This window comes from Papaver somniferum, chromosome 7 (genome assembly GCF_003573695.1).
Source record: "Papaver somniferum cultivar HN1 chromosome 7, ASM357369v1, whole genome shotgun sequence".
NCBI classification, from domain to species: domain Eukaryota; kingdom Viridiplantae; phylum Streptophyta; class Magnoliopsida; order Ranunculales; family Papaveraceae; genus Papaver; species Papaver somniferum.
In genome coordinates, this window is record NC_039364.1 from 121,728,221 (window position 1) to 121,744,092 (window position 15,872).

Sequence of the window (15,872 nt, forward strand, 5' to 3'; positions counted from 1 at the left end):
TAGCATCCAAAACCATCGACTTCACCCAAACAAGTTCTTCTTCCCCAAATCTTTTTTCCCCAAAAACTCTCTTCTTCCCCCGACAGTTGCAGTCGAGCTCTGCTCCTGCCTCTCTTCCATGTCCACTGCCACCCTGCCATCGCCACTTCCTCCACTGTCACCAAACACCACCTACACGTCGTAGCTACCTCCCCTACCTCTATAGCCATCTAACTCATTGATTTTTCACCACTGAAACCCTAGGTGATAAATCAATAAATTAGGTGAGGCTATAAGACGCAATTGAAGACATGGAGAGGAGCAGAGAAGAGAGAATAGGCATGGGTCGACATCAATTCAGGGATTAGGTGAGTGGACTTTTCAATTCAAAAATTAGGGTTTGCAAGTTAGGGTTTCGAAATTTGGGGATATTTTGTAAAACTATAAAAGGCAACTGATGTGTGATGTAAAGGCTTATGCTGGGTTAGCAGCCAGTGTCCAGAACTGTTATGTTCTGTTAATGTTTTTTTTTGAGTCTCTTCAATTTGTGCTGTTTCATGCACTGTTCCTGTTTAATCATGTATGTGTTCTGTTCAAATTGTTGTTCATGTTAAGCTGTTGTTAATGTGATGTTTGTGATGTTTGTTCCTTCATTGTTCATCTTTTGTTCATTATTTATGTTTTCCTGTTCTCTAATGTTCTTGTTATGTATGTTCTAAACCTCAAATGCTAGGACTAGATGAAACCATGAATCAATAAGATAGTCTTCATCATGTGCAGCTCATGTCCAATGTTGTTAAGCCCTTAGACTAGTTGTACTTTAATCAGACAATTAGTACTTTGGTAACTATCTTAGCTGTGAGTAGAATATCCCTTAGGTTAATGGTGGATTCAACATCCTAGTGTTCTTTCATCACTCTTGTTTACTGTTTTGTGTGAATGTTAGGCTAAAGCCTTAGAGCATTGTGTTGATTGAGCAGTGGGGAGAAACTAGTGCTCACTAGTGACTGTGAGCAAGCTGGTTCTCTTCCCACTCTAGTAGTATGCCTAGGCTCACCTTCACCATTTCACCTTCACCATCTCCCCTGCCCTTGGCTTAGGCCTTGGTTCCATTGTTCTCTGCTTGTAGTTTCATTGTACTGTCACATTTACTTCACTATTACCTTGTGTTTATTGTTTTATCATCCATTGCCTCATTATTTCACTACTATCTTCATCACTTTCACAATCTTTTGTCACTGCTTTGTTTAGTGCATTGTTGTTTAGTTCTTTGCTGTTTAGTCATTGTCTTGTTTAATTTTCTTCATTGTCTTTGCCTTAGGCTAACTGCCTTTGTATTATTGCCTCACTGCCTTCTTCCTCTATCTTTGCTGTTTTGGCCTAGAGCCATTGTTGCTCACTGTTACCTGTCTCTCCTGGTCACTTCTTTTCTTCTTGACCAAAAACTCTCTAAGCCCACTGTCCATTGTTTGTACAAACTGAAGCCCAATTCACTGAGGCAAAGACCCAGTTCAATCCAAAGATCAAGACCAGTTCAATTCACATCAGAAACCAACTGAACCCAAGTTCAGCCCATCAAAACCACTGAAAGCCCAACTCATTCCAAGGGTATTCATAACCCATTAGCACTCAAAAGCCCATTGACGTTCAAGCCCAGTGCACTTCAAGACCAACTGAGCCCAAGCTCAGTTCACTTCATTATCAAACAAGCCTATAATCCAAAGGTACCCTAAGCCCAAAGCCCAAAAGGCTTCATAGTTAACCAACAACAAATTAGAGCCCAAAATAGCTAGAGAACTCCAAACACACCCAGTCTCTGTGGATCGACCCGTACTTGCACGAGCTACAACCGACGACCGTGCACTTGCGGTATTACTGTAGGCCCGTTTCATTTCGCTTCATATTTACACGCTTTCCCGGGTCCACCAGTTAACCCGTGCCCGACCCGCGAAAACCCGAACCCGGCTCGGCTGGTTTCAAAACAAGCCGGGTTCGGGTTGGAGAAATGTCGGCTTGTGAGTAAACAGGTTAACCCGTCCCGGCCCGTGAACCCGCGGGTACAACCCGTAAACCCGTCTACCTTATTAATAAGTCATATAACAGACACTTATTAATAAGTCTATACCACTTGAGATGTACTTATGTTTTTTACAACCTATAACAAGCAAGAACGAGATAAAATTGAATCCGTGTAAGTCCGGCCAGGAGATTAAAGCAGGACAATCAAACAAGCACAAGGTATAGAGAACGCTGATAGGAAGTAACTCAACGTTCTCCTCCTCGAGATTAAAGCCTTTAAAACTTTGGCAGTTCCAAATTACAAGACTGTGAAGGATATCATTTCCTACAAGCAATAGCCGCGGAAGAAATACTAGCTCCTCGCATAACTTAATCTGAATAGAAGTAAGAGAACTTAGATTGTTTTCCACCAATGAACTGACAGGTTTTCCATTGCAGTCTTCCAACTCCAAAATTTCCAGAGATGGAAACCGGGTTGGCATGATTGTTAACTTGTGGCAGTACTTGACCTTCAACTGCGCAAGGCGGGGAAAACTCGAAAACGAAGAAGTGGATGAAGTGAAACATTGTTAGTTTTGGCTTGCAGGACTGAAACATTCCTTTTGAGTCGTTAGTGTGGTGGGATTAGCACTTTTCACTAAGTTTCTTGCTAAAAACCATTGTTGAAAGATTAAAATTGAAGCTCTGATGTTATCTTTTGTAAATGGGAAATGCTTCCTTTATTTTATATTCCTTTTTTTTTTGGTTGTCTACATAACGGTGTCTTGACTTCAACAATTTTCTGGTGATCTTAACATTTTCTCTCTTTTCTCTTTTTGCGGAAGATGGTCAAGAGACCATAAATGAAGATGCTCCCGAGAATAATCCTCAATATACTACAGTTTATGTTGGCAACCTTGCGCCAGAGGCAAGAAAATCATCCATTTTCCACTACTTGGCTGTTTCTCAATCATAAATGTAGACAGTTCTTGAGATTTTTACATTGCTAGTTTTTATGATAATGTGGCATAGAAGTCGTCCTTGTATAATTTAAAAGCTCTATTTAATTGTGTTTCGAGATTACTCATGGATACGTAATTTTACAGATTACCTAGTTTGATTTCCACCGTCATTTCCATCCCCTTGGTGCCGAAGCAATTGAAGAAGTTAGAGTACAACGAGACAAAGTCTTTGGTTTTGTGAGATACAGTAACCATTCAGAAGCAGCTCTTGCTATTCAGATGGCCAATTCTCGTATGTTCTTTGGAAAGGCACTAAAGGTAAAAGCATGTCGTGTCGTCCCAGTACAATGCGAGTTGACTCACTATAAACGGGTTAACCCGTGAACCCGCAGGTTTAACCCGTTACGGGTGCGAGTTGAAGAAATGACCACCCGTGAAAAATATCAACCCGCAGGTTTTGACCCGTGTTAACCCGAATCCGTATAACCCGTAACAAGCCAGCCCCGGCCCGCCCGTTTGCCAGCTCTGTACAAGGTAGATCCTGAAACATTAAACGAAGGGTTTCCAACAGAGGGTTCAATTGATTCTGAAAAAGTGGGGGTACAACAACCACACCCAATATTTCGCTTAGAAATCTGTATGGACAAACTCCAATATTCTTTCTATAGAATCAACTAGACAGTCAGACTCAATCTAGATAAAAAGTATATGAAAGAGTATATATCTCAATCACTCGATTCGATCTTTACTCAAGCAAATAGAAATCTGCGATTCTTTATCAAATACTAGAGAGATAACTTGGATAGTACCAAAGACCAATATCCAAGTGTCAATCAATTTGAATCAACAACCAAGAGGTCGGATATTCTAATTGATTGAAAAACGCACAACCTGTGAAATTTCAATTATATAACAAAATATAATGCGGAAAAGAAATAACACAGACACCAGAATTTTGTTAACGAGGAAACCGCAAATGCAGAAAAACCCCGGGACCTAGTCCAGATTGAACATACACTGTATTAAGCCGCTACAGACACTAGACTACTCCAAACTAACTTCGATCTGGACCGTAGTTGAACCGCAATCAATCTCACACTGATCCAAGGTACAGTTATGCTCCTACGCCTCTGATCCCAGCAAGATGCTACGTACTTGATTCCCTTAGATGATCTCACCCACAACTAAGAGTTGTTACGACCCAAAGTCGAAGACTTTAATAAACAAATCTGTATCACACAGAAAAGTCTACGGTGATAGATAAATCCGTCTCCCACGAATGTACCTATGAGTTTTGTTCCGTCTTTTGATAAATCAAGGTGAACAGGAACCAATTGATAAACCGGACTTATATTCCCGAAGAACAGCCTAGTTTTATCAATCACCTCATAATAATCCTAATCGACGCAGCGAAAAAAGTTAGTGTGGAATCACAAACGATGAGACAAAGTGTTTGTGATTACTTTTCTATCTTGCCTATCAGAGATATAAATCTCGAGCCAATTATTACAATCATACTCGTAACGAAAGAAGATGCAAGCTTATATCACACAATTACAAGAAAAGTAGTATCGGTCTGGCTTCACAGTCCCAATGAAGTCTTTAAGTCGTTAACCTGGTTTTTAGAAGAAGAAACCAAAGGTTAAAGGAGAATTGACTCTAGCTATGCAACTAGTATCACACATAAGGTGTGGGGATTAGGTTTCCCAGTTTCTAGAGTTCTCCTTTATATAGTCTTTCAAATTAGGGTTTGCAATCAATGTTAGCTTGGTAACAAAGCATTCAATATTCACCGTTAGATGAAAACCTGATTAGATTCAAGCTAATATTTCTCAACCGTTGTATCGAAAACTTAGCTTGTTACACACAAATGAAATGTCCAATTTTGGGTTTACGAACCGTTCCCAAACATTAACATTTGTTGGTTCAACAATAATTAACCAAATGGTTAGCCATATGATCACTTTCATATCCACCATATTCTTCTTCACGATAACTAGTTCAAATGACTCAGATGAACTAGTTAGAGTGTTGTTCAATTGCTTAGATCTTATGTAACTACACAAGACATAATCGAAGCAAAAATGGTTTGATTCACTCGAATCGGTTCATGAACTTTATAGCCACGATTTGCAAAAGCATTCCTTAGTTTAAATAAACATGAGTTCAAGAACAACCGATTTAATATATAACCTGCTCAAGTTCGCGGACTGGGTTCGCGGACTTAATCTCACGGAAGGAGTTCACAAACTCCAGCAGAAATTCTCGGGTCGAGAACTTCTGCCAGTTCGCGGACTGAGTTCGCGAACTTGGCTCACGCCACATTCCGTTTCTCTTGATCAACAAAGTTCGCAAACTTTGGTTCAAGGAATAAGGACTTATACATATATGTGTTTCCACAACAATGCTTATATCCTACCAGTGGTTATATAATCTAAACTCTTATTTCAATCATTGAAACATTCTCAGAGGACGTTATGTAGCCGTTCTTCACATACCATTTTTCGTCAGAGGCTCAGAGCAATTTTCAAAGTGATTGAAACGTAACATGACATTCGTCACTAGGTAAAGATGAATTTGGCTAAAGCGAAAGCTTACCAACACATATTTCAAGAAATAGATAGGCGAGTTAAACTCGGCTCGAAATAGTAAATGTGTATAATGAAAGTCTATACATCAGCACGACTTTTGTCTCAAGAGTAGGAGATAGAATAGATAAACTTTTGAGTGACAGATAAGTTCAAGTCTCCACATACCTTTTAGTCGATGAAGATCCACCAGTTCTTTGAGTAGTCCTTCGTCTTGTATGATGATTGCCATGGAGTCTTGATCTCAACTACACCTTCTATCCTAGTCCGAGACCTTTAGCTATGTAGGCTAGAAATCAAAACTTATAGTTTTGATCACTAACATTGACAAACATGCTTGAGATAGCAACGCATGAGAGTTCGACCGAGTCATGCTCTAACAATCTCCCCCTTTGTCAATTTTAGTGACAAAACTATTAATACATATGGAATACAAAAAATAAATAAATTAACTTTTGTAGCTCCTATTACACATGCCTAATCTTCAATATTACTCGAAATCTTCGTCATTTCCAAGTGCTCCAATGATCCCAAAGGTTGTAAGTTTAGCATCATCGTTGTTGAAAATTCGTAGCTATAACAACAAGAAAACAATAGTTCTCAATCATTTTTATACAGTGTCATAGTATCATTACACAGCGTCAAAGTCCAATTGTATCACAACTTCAACAACAATACTGTGGTGATATGTATCACTCCCCCTTAGTCAATACTCCATCTCACATGGAAACCACTCCCCCTTACATAATGATCCGAAAACCATATGTATTTGTAGTGTGAACTACATATTAATTCTCCCCATTTTTGTCAATAAAATTGACGAAGGTACAATAACGGGATCCTAATGAAGTTTCCGAAAGAGACATTTCTTGACCAAAAGAAAGCAAAAGTATATCATCTAATTTAGATGCAATCATAAAGCCGAAGCTAAATGCATTCATCAAGGAGTTTGTAAAGATACAAGATAACCCCTAAAATATTTCACAGTCGCACTCCCCACAAATATATTTGGAAATTAAGCACAAGTTCAAAAGAACTCTCCCCCATATAATGTCATTCCCGAAAGAACAACAAGAGCGACCTTAATTTCGAAAGAAAAGAAGGATTTCTTTGGACATAACAAATCACATACAGGTATTTATTTGAATCCAAAATATTCAATTAAAATAACCACAAGAGAACCCATGATTAGTTTAATCGACAAATGCTCAACACAAGTGAACTTATGGAGACTCAAAAATATACAATTAGATTAATCACAAGAGAACCCGTAATTAATCTAATCGAAATACACAATCAAACTAATCACAAAAGTAATCAATTTAATTGATCATGCTCGACATAAGAAAACTTACGGAGCAACAACTAAATAACCAAACAAGATGATCAATTTCGTTGAATATGCTCGACATAAAGTACCCTACGGAACAACAACATAGCTAATCATGAAAATAATCAACTTGGTCGTTCAATGCTCAACATAAGACACTTCACGGAGCCTCACAATAATACATAAAATATGGATCAAGGAAGATCAATTACTGCGGAATACACAAGGATTCATTCTATTTTCCATCACTATTCGCATAATGACATTCAATATACATAATCCTTGAAAACAAAAGATTTTAACCTATCTTCCATCAATAATTGACAATATAGGCTTAACTTTTGTATTTGTCAAAGTCCATTCATTCTTTTATCAACATATGAATATCGACATACGAAAGACTTTACTTTTGACAAGGTATGGGATGGTCAAGTTCACGGACGTAAACACACACATCCCATAAAACTATTGCAATATATAAAATCATAAAGATTAATACTGCAAAAATCATCTTGCAAACAAATTTAGAATTTAAACCAGTAAATCTAAAAACATGAAGATGAAAACGTTGGACATAGCTATGTGTAATCACAATAATAGCTATTCCAAACTCTAGTTATTCTTCTAATAAGAACAAGAAAATAGAAGATTTACTAGACAATAAGACCTTTGAAGAATTCTTTATCGTCCCCGAACTCTTTGTCGTCAACAACCATTGGTACATAAGGTTCATTAAGGTAGGAGTTTATATCAATAAACCTTCTCGGCTGCTGTTGTCGAACCAGGGCCTTCTGAATCTCATGAGTCTTATACACAAAAGCCTTTGTTTGTTGAATCTCCTTTCGCATCTCCTTCAACTCTTCAAGAACACCAGAAAACTTTTGAGAGTTTGAGGGAACAACTCTTGGCTTCCTCACATTCCTTCTTTTTCTTTTCAAGGTAGGAGATAACGAAGATTTTTCTTTTTCCTTCATGATTGATAGCTTAACAATCATATTAACATCTTTTCCATCAGAAGACATCATGCTTGGAGTATCCATAACGTATGGGTTTGTGAGAGGAAATCACAAATTGAACTCAACAAGTAGTCTTGTGATAAAAAGAGGTTTTGAGGAAGGAAAAAGAAATGTAGGGTTTCGAAACCTTTAAACAGGTTCGTACACGTCCAACTCACAACCCTATAAAGAGTAGAATTATCGATAATAACCCTCATTTATTGATAGACAGGGAAGAACAAAAACTAAGAAAAAGAAAGAAAACTTTTCCTAAAGCCTGAGAGGTACAAAATCATTGTCTTTTTTGATCATGCACATGATACAAGATTTCCAAATCAACACAATCAAGTTGCGCTGCGGTGAACAACAATTTGTCCACCATTTTCCTCTTGAGAGGAATCCTCGGACTTCTGTCTATCAAACCGACTCGACCATACTTTCTTCTCTAATGGTCTTGGTTTATCCTTGGAAACAAACTTCTTAGACGAAGATAACATCCTACATACCTCAGCGGTCTTCTGAGCAAGTTTAAGCTTCCTTGCTAAATGATTTGCTCTTCGTTGAAGTTTGTTGACGTGCCTCAATTGATGTTTGTACTTGTAACACCTTGAAATTTCATGACCCTTTAGAGAACAATACGAACACGTCAAACTAGGATAAAAATCAGGCTTCTGAGATGTGCACGCAGCTAGACACATGGTAGAACCTGAAACATTACAAACAGAGTTTCCAAGAAATGGGTCAATTTTTTCTTCCAGATTAGTTGGATTATCTTCTGAAAGAATATTGAGATTGATGTATGTATTGCTACAGTTATCAAAATCAATATTTTCACCAAGAAGTGCAACACTTGATTTCTCGTCTTCATTAGAATCATAGCTCTCATACATTTCATCAAGAGTTGCAGCAAGACCTTTGTTCCCAGTGTATTTTCTACGATTTGGGCACTCGTTTGCAAAATGAGCAAATCCTTTACACTTAAAGCACTGAGGCATATCCTCATCATCAGTTTCATCTGTTTCCCTGTTTTTAGGAGGAATACGATTATGAGGTTTAGCTGATACTTTAGGCTTATCTATGGAGAACCGTTTACTTCTGTTCAACAGAAGATCCCTAAACTGTCTTGTGATCATCGAGACTGACTTGTCAAGATCTTCATCTGATGAATCTGTATCAGAATGATCATCTTCAGAGATATACACTTTTTTACTCTTATCAAGTAATTTAGTGTATTTTTGTGCTTTGAACGCAACATCCTTAGTTTTGGATGAATGTTCGTGATCAAAAATCTTAAGCTTCCCAACTAGCGTATTTCTGGAGAGATTATCAATGTTATTTCCCTCAACGATGGCATGCTTCTTAGACTCGTATCTGGATGGCAGCGATCTGAGAATTTTCATCACAATGTCCTTTTCAGCAATAGTCTTACCCAATGCAAAAGATGCATTAACAATTTCAGACACTTTGTGATTAAACTCATCAAATGTTTCTTCATCTTCCATACAAAGATTTTCCCAATCGGAATTAAGGTTTTGAAGCCTAGCTTCCTTTTCACTAGAGTTGCCTTCGAATACGGTTTCCAAGATATCCCAAGCTTCTTGCGACTTAGTGCAATTAGTCACATGGTGCTGAAGATTTGGGGTAATGGCATGTATGATCGCATTTAAACCGTCGGAGTTTTTCTTTGCAGCAAGTATCTCAGCAGGGTTGTATTCACCAATAGGTTTGGGAACGTTTACATCTCCAACTGCCATAACGGGAGGATCATAGCCATTAACAACATATACCCATGATTGAAAATCACGCGCTTGAAGAAAAGCTCGCATAGCAATTTTCCACCATGAGTATTTAGAGCCATCGAAGACTGGTGGTACGTTAATAGAAATAGCACCTCTGTCCATAGAGTCAGATCGCTACAAACACAGACTTGTAAGGTCTTAAACGTGTTTTCCTGCTCTCTTATACCAATTGAAAAAGTGGGGGTACAAAAACCACACCCAATATTTCGCTTAGCAATCTGTATGGAAAAACTCCAATATACTTTATAGAGAATCAACTAGACAGTCAGACTCAATCTAGATAAAAAGTATATCAAAGAGTTTATATCTCAATCTCTCGATTTGATCTTTACTCAAGCAAATAGAAATCTGCGAGTTTTTATCAAATGCTAGAGAGATAACTTGGATGGTACCAAAGACCAATATCCAAGTGTCAATCAATTTAACTCAACAACCAAGAGGTCGGATATTCTAATTGATTGAACAACACACAACCTGTGATATTTCAATTATATAACAAAATATAATGCGGAAAAGAAATAACATAGACACCAGAATTTTGTTAACGAGGAAAACCGCAAATGCAGAAAAACCCCGGGACCTAGTCCAGATTGAACATACATTGTATTAAGCCGCTACAGACAGTAGCCTACTCCAAACTAACTTCAGTCTGGACTGTAGTTGAACCCCAATAAATCTCATACTGATCCAAGGTACAGTTATGCTCCTACGCCTCTGATCCCAGCATGATGCTACGTACTTGATTCCCTTAGATGATCTCACCCACAACTAAGAGTTGCTACGATCCAAAGTCGAAGACTTTAATTAACAAATTTGTATCACATAGAAAAGTATACGGTGATAGATAAATCCGTCTCCCACGAATATACCTATGAGTTTTGTTCCGTCTTTTGATAAATCAAGGTGAACAAGAACCAATTGAAAAACAGGACTTATATTCCCGAAGAACAGCCTAGTATTATCAATCACCTCACAATAATCCTAATCGACGCAGCGAAAAAAGATATTGTGGAATCACAAACGATGAGACGAAGTGTTTGTGATTACTTTTCTATCTTGCCTATCGGAGATATAAATCTCGAGCCAATTATTACAATCGTACTCGTAACGACAGAATATGCAAGATCAGATCACACAATTACAAGAAAAGTAGTATCGGTCTGGCTTCACAATCCCAATGAAGTCTTTAAGTCGTTAACCTGGTTTTAGAAGAAGAAACCAAAGGTTAAAGGAGAATCGACTCTAGCTATGCAACTAGTATCACACATAAGGTGTGGGGATTAGGTTTCCCAGTTGCTAGAGTTCTCTTTTATATAGTCTTTCAAATCAGGGTTTGCAATCAATGTTATCTTGGTAACAAAGCATTCAATATTCACCGTTAGATGAAAACCTGATTAGATTCAAGCTAATATTTCTCAACCGTTGGATCGAAAACTTAGCTTGTTAAACACAAATGAAATGTCCAATTTTGGTTTACGAACCATTCCCAAACATTAACATTTGTTGGTTCAACAATAGTTAACCAAATGGTTAGCCATATGATCACTTTCATATCCACCATATTCTTCTTCACCATAACTAGTTCAAATGACTCAAATGAACTAGTTAGAGAGTTGTTCAATTGCTTAGATCTTATATAACTACACAAGACATAATCGAAGCAAAAACGGTTTGATTCACTCGAATCGGTTCATGAACTTTATAGCCACGATTTGAAAAAGCATTCCTTAGTTTAAATAAACATGAGTTCAAGAACAACCGATTTTAGATATAACCTGCTCAAGTTCGCGGACTGGGTTTGCGGACTTAAGCTTACAGAAGGAGTTCACAAACTCCAGCAAAAATTCTCGGGTCGAGAACTTCCGCCAGTTCGCGGACTTGGCTCACGCCACATTCCATTTCTCTTGATCAACAAAGTTCGCAAACTTTGGTTCAAGGAATAAGGACTTATACATATATGTGTTTCCACAACAATGATTATATCCTACCAATGGTTATATAATCTAAACTCTCATTTCAATCATTGAAACATTCTCAGAGGACGTTATGTAGTCGTTATCCACGGACCATTTTTCTTCAGAGGCTCAGAGCAATTTTCAAAGTGATTGAAACATAACATGACATTCGTCACTAGGTAAAGATGAATTTGGATAAAGTGAAAGCTTACAAACACATATTTCAAGAAATAGATAGGCGATTTAAACTCGGCTCGAAATAGCAAATGTGTATAATGAAAGTTTGTACATCAGCACAACTTTTGTCTCAAGAGTAGGAGATAGAATAGATAGACTTTTGAGTGACAGATAAGTTCAAGTCTCCACATACCTTTTAGTCGATGAAGATCCACCAGTTCCTTGAGTAGTCCTTCGTCTTGTATGATGATTTCCATGGAGTCTTAAGTTAAACTACACCTTCTATCCTAGTCCGAGACCTTTAGCTATGTAGGCTAGAAATCAATATTTATAGTTTTGATCACTAACATTGACAAACATTCTTGAGATAGCAACGCATGCGAGTTTGACCGAGCAATGCTCTAACAGATTCTTCTATCTTGATTGGGCTCTCTTCTAAAAGGTTATCAAGATTGATGTATGTAATGTTAGAATTATCAAAATCAATATTTTCACATAGAAGAGCAACACTTGATTTTTTTGTCTTCATAAGAATCATAATTGTCAGACATCTCATCAAGTGTCGCAGCAAGACCTTTGTTCCCAGTGTATTTTCTACGATTTGGGCACTCGTTTGCAAAATGACAAAATCCTTTACACTTAAAGCACTGAGGCATATCCTCGTCATCAGTTTCATCTGTGTCCCTGTTTTAAGGAGGAATACGATTATGAGGTTTGACTGATGCTTTAGGCTTATCTCTGGAGAACCGTTTACTTCTCTTCAATAGAAGATCTCTAAACTGTCTTGTGATCATCGAGACCGATTTGTCAAGATCTTCATCTGATGAATCTGTCTCAGAGCGATCATTTTCAGAGATATACACACTTTTACTTTTCTCAAGTAATTTTGTGTCTTTTAGTGCTTTGAACGCAACATCCTTAGATTTGGATGAATGTTCGTGATCAAAGATCTTAAGCTTCCCAACCAGCGTATTTCTTGAGAGATTATCAAGGTTATTTCCCTCAACGATGGCATGCTTCTTAGAATCGTATCTAGATAGCAGCGATCTGAGAATTTTCATCACAATGTCCTTTTCAGGAATAGTCTTACCCAATGCAAAAGATGCATTAACAATTTCAGACACTTTGTGATTAAACTCATCAAATGAATCTTCATCTGCCATACGAAGGTTTTCCCAATCGGAATTAAGATTTTGAAGCCTAGCTTCCTTTTCACTGGTATTTCCTTCGAATACGATTTCTAAGATATCCCACGCATCTTTAGACCTAGTGCAATTTGACACATGGTGCTGAAGATTTTGGGTAATAGCATGTATGATGGCATTCAAACCGTCGGAGTTTTGCTTCACAGCAAGTATCTCAGCAGCATCGTATTCGCCAATATTTTTTGGAACATTAACGTTACCTACTGCAACCACGGGAGCATCATAACCATTAACAACATATACCCATGATTGAAAATCACGCGCTTGAAGAAAAGCTCACATAGAAATTTTCCACCATAAGTAATTAGAGTCATCAAAGACTGGTGGTACGTTAATAGAGATAGCACCTCTGTCCATAGAGTCAGATCGCTACAAACACATACTTGTAATGTCTTGAACGTGTTTGCCTGCTCTGATACCAATTGAAAAAGCGGGAGTCTAACAACCACACCCAATATTTCGATTAGCAATCTGTATGGACTAACTCTAATATACTTTTAAGAGAATCAACTAGACACTCAGACTCAATCTTAATGAAATTATATCAAGGAGTTAATATCTCTATCTCTCGATTTGATCTATACTCAAGCAAATAGAAATATGCGAGTCTTTATCAAATACAAGAGAGATATAAACTTGGATGGTATCAAAGACCAATATCCAAGGATCAATCAATTTCCAATCAACAACCAAAGGTTGGATTTCACAATTGATCGATAAAAACGCACAACCTGTGATATTTCAATTATATAACAAAATATAATGGGGAATAGAAATAACACAGACACCAGAAATTTTGTTAACGAGGAAACCGCAAATACAGAAAAACCCCGGGACCTAGTCCAGATTGAACACCACATTGTATTAAGCCGCTACGGACACTAGCCTACTACAAACTAACTACGGTATGACTGTAGTTGAACCCTAATCAATATCACACTGATTCAAGGTACAGTTGCGCTCCTTACGTCTCTGATCCCAATAGGATACTACGCACTTGATTCCCTTAGCTGATCTCACCCACAACCAAGAGTTGCTACGACCCAAAGTCGAAGACCTTAATAAACAAATATGTATCACACAGAAAAGTCTACAATAATAGATAAATATGTCTGCCACTGATAAACCTACATGTTTTTTTCTGTATTTTGATAAAATCAAGGTGAACATGAACCAATTGATAACCCGGACTTATATTCCCGAAGAACAGCCTAGAATTATCAATCACCTCACAATAATCTAAATCGTATGGTAGCGAAACTAGATATTGCAGAATCACAAACGATGAGACGAAGATGTTTGTGATTTCTTTTTATCTTGCCCTATCAGAAATATAATCTCAAGTCAATCTTACAATTGAACTTGTACGATAGAAAATGGCAAGATCAGATCGCTCAACTACAAGAGAAGTAGTTTCGTCTGGCATCACAATCCCATGAAGTCTTTAAGTCGTTAACAGACAGGGTCTCGAGAGGAAACCCACGGTTAAAGGAGAATCGACTCTAGAAAACCAACTAGTATCACACAGGAGGTGTGGGGATTGGTTTTTCCAGTTGCTAGACGTCTCCCTTATATAGTTTTCAAATCAGGGTTTGCAATCCAAGTTACCTTGGTAACAAAGCATTCAATATTCACCGTTAGATGAAAAACCTGATTTATCCAAGCTAATATCTTTCAACCGTTATCGAAACTTAACTTGTCACACACGCAAATGAAATGTGTTCATTTAGGTTTTAGTAGCCCACCTAAACGTGTACACTTAGTTGGTTCACAAATAGTTAACCAATGGTTAGACATATGAGCACTTTCATATTAACCGTATCCATCTTTCTCATAACTAGTTCAAATGACTCATAAAAACAAGTTCAAGAGTTGTTCAATTGCTTAGATCTTTATACATAGACAAAATTGAAACAAAATCGGTTTGATTCACTTGAATCAATTCATGAACAATATAGCCACGGTTTGCAAAGATTGCATTCGTTATTGATTTATTGTTTAAGTTCATGAACTTCCGATTTGAGAAAATAACCAGCTTAGGTACGTGTACCATAGCTACCGGACTTGAGTTTGAAAGCTCAGCAGAAATTTTCGGTTTGAAAACTTCCGTGGGTACGCATACCTAGGTGACTGGTTTTCAGTTTGCAAACTTAACAAACTACAGCAGAAACTTTCGGTATGAAAACTTCCCCCAGTACGCGTACGAGTACGCGTACCTAACCTGTCTCCTTCACCAATACCGCATGCACACATATGCACGCACTTGGTTTCCGGCACATGGATTTATACATTGATGTGCGAACACACTATATATGCTTATATCCATAGTTGGTTACATAATCTCAACTCTACATTTCAATCACTGAAACATTCTTCTATAATGTTATAATAGTCGTTAGACATAAAGAATCGACTATCGTCATCAAAGCTATTTTCAAGATTGAAACGTTATCATGACTTTCATCACGGGTAAAGATGAAAATGGTTAAAGCAAAAGCTTACCAACACATATTTCGAGAAAAAGATAGGAGAGTAAACACGGCTCGAAATAACAAATGTGTATGTATGAAAACTATCATACTTATACGACTTTTGTCTCAAGAGTAGGAGATAGAGTAGATAGACTTTTGAGTGACAGATGAGTTCAAGTCTCCACATACCTTTTGGTCGGATGAAGTTCCACTGGTTCCTTGAGTAGTTCTTCGTCTTCGTAAGATGATCGACATGGAGTCTGGAGCTCAACTATTCCTAACTATCCTAGACCGAGACTTAGTCATAAGTATACTAGAAATCAAGACATATAGTTTTGATCACTAACATTGACAAACATGCTTGAGATAGCAACGCATGCGAGTTCGACCGACCAATGCTCTAACACTTTGAT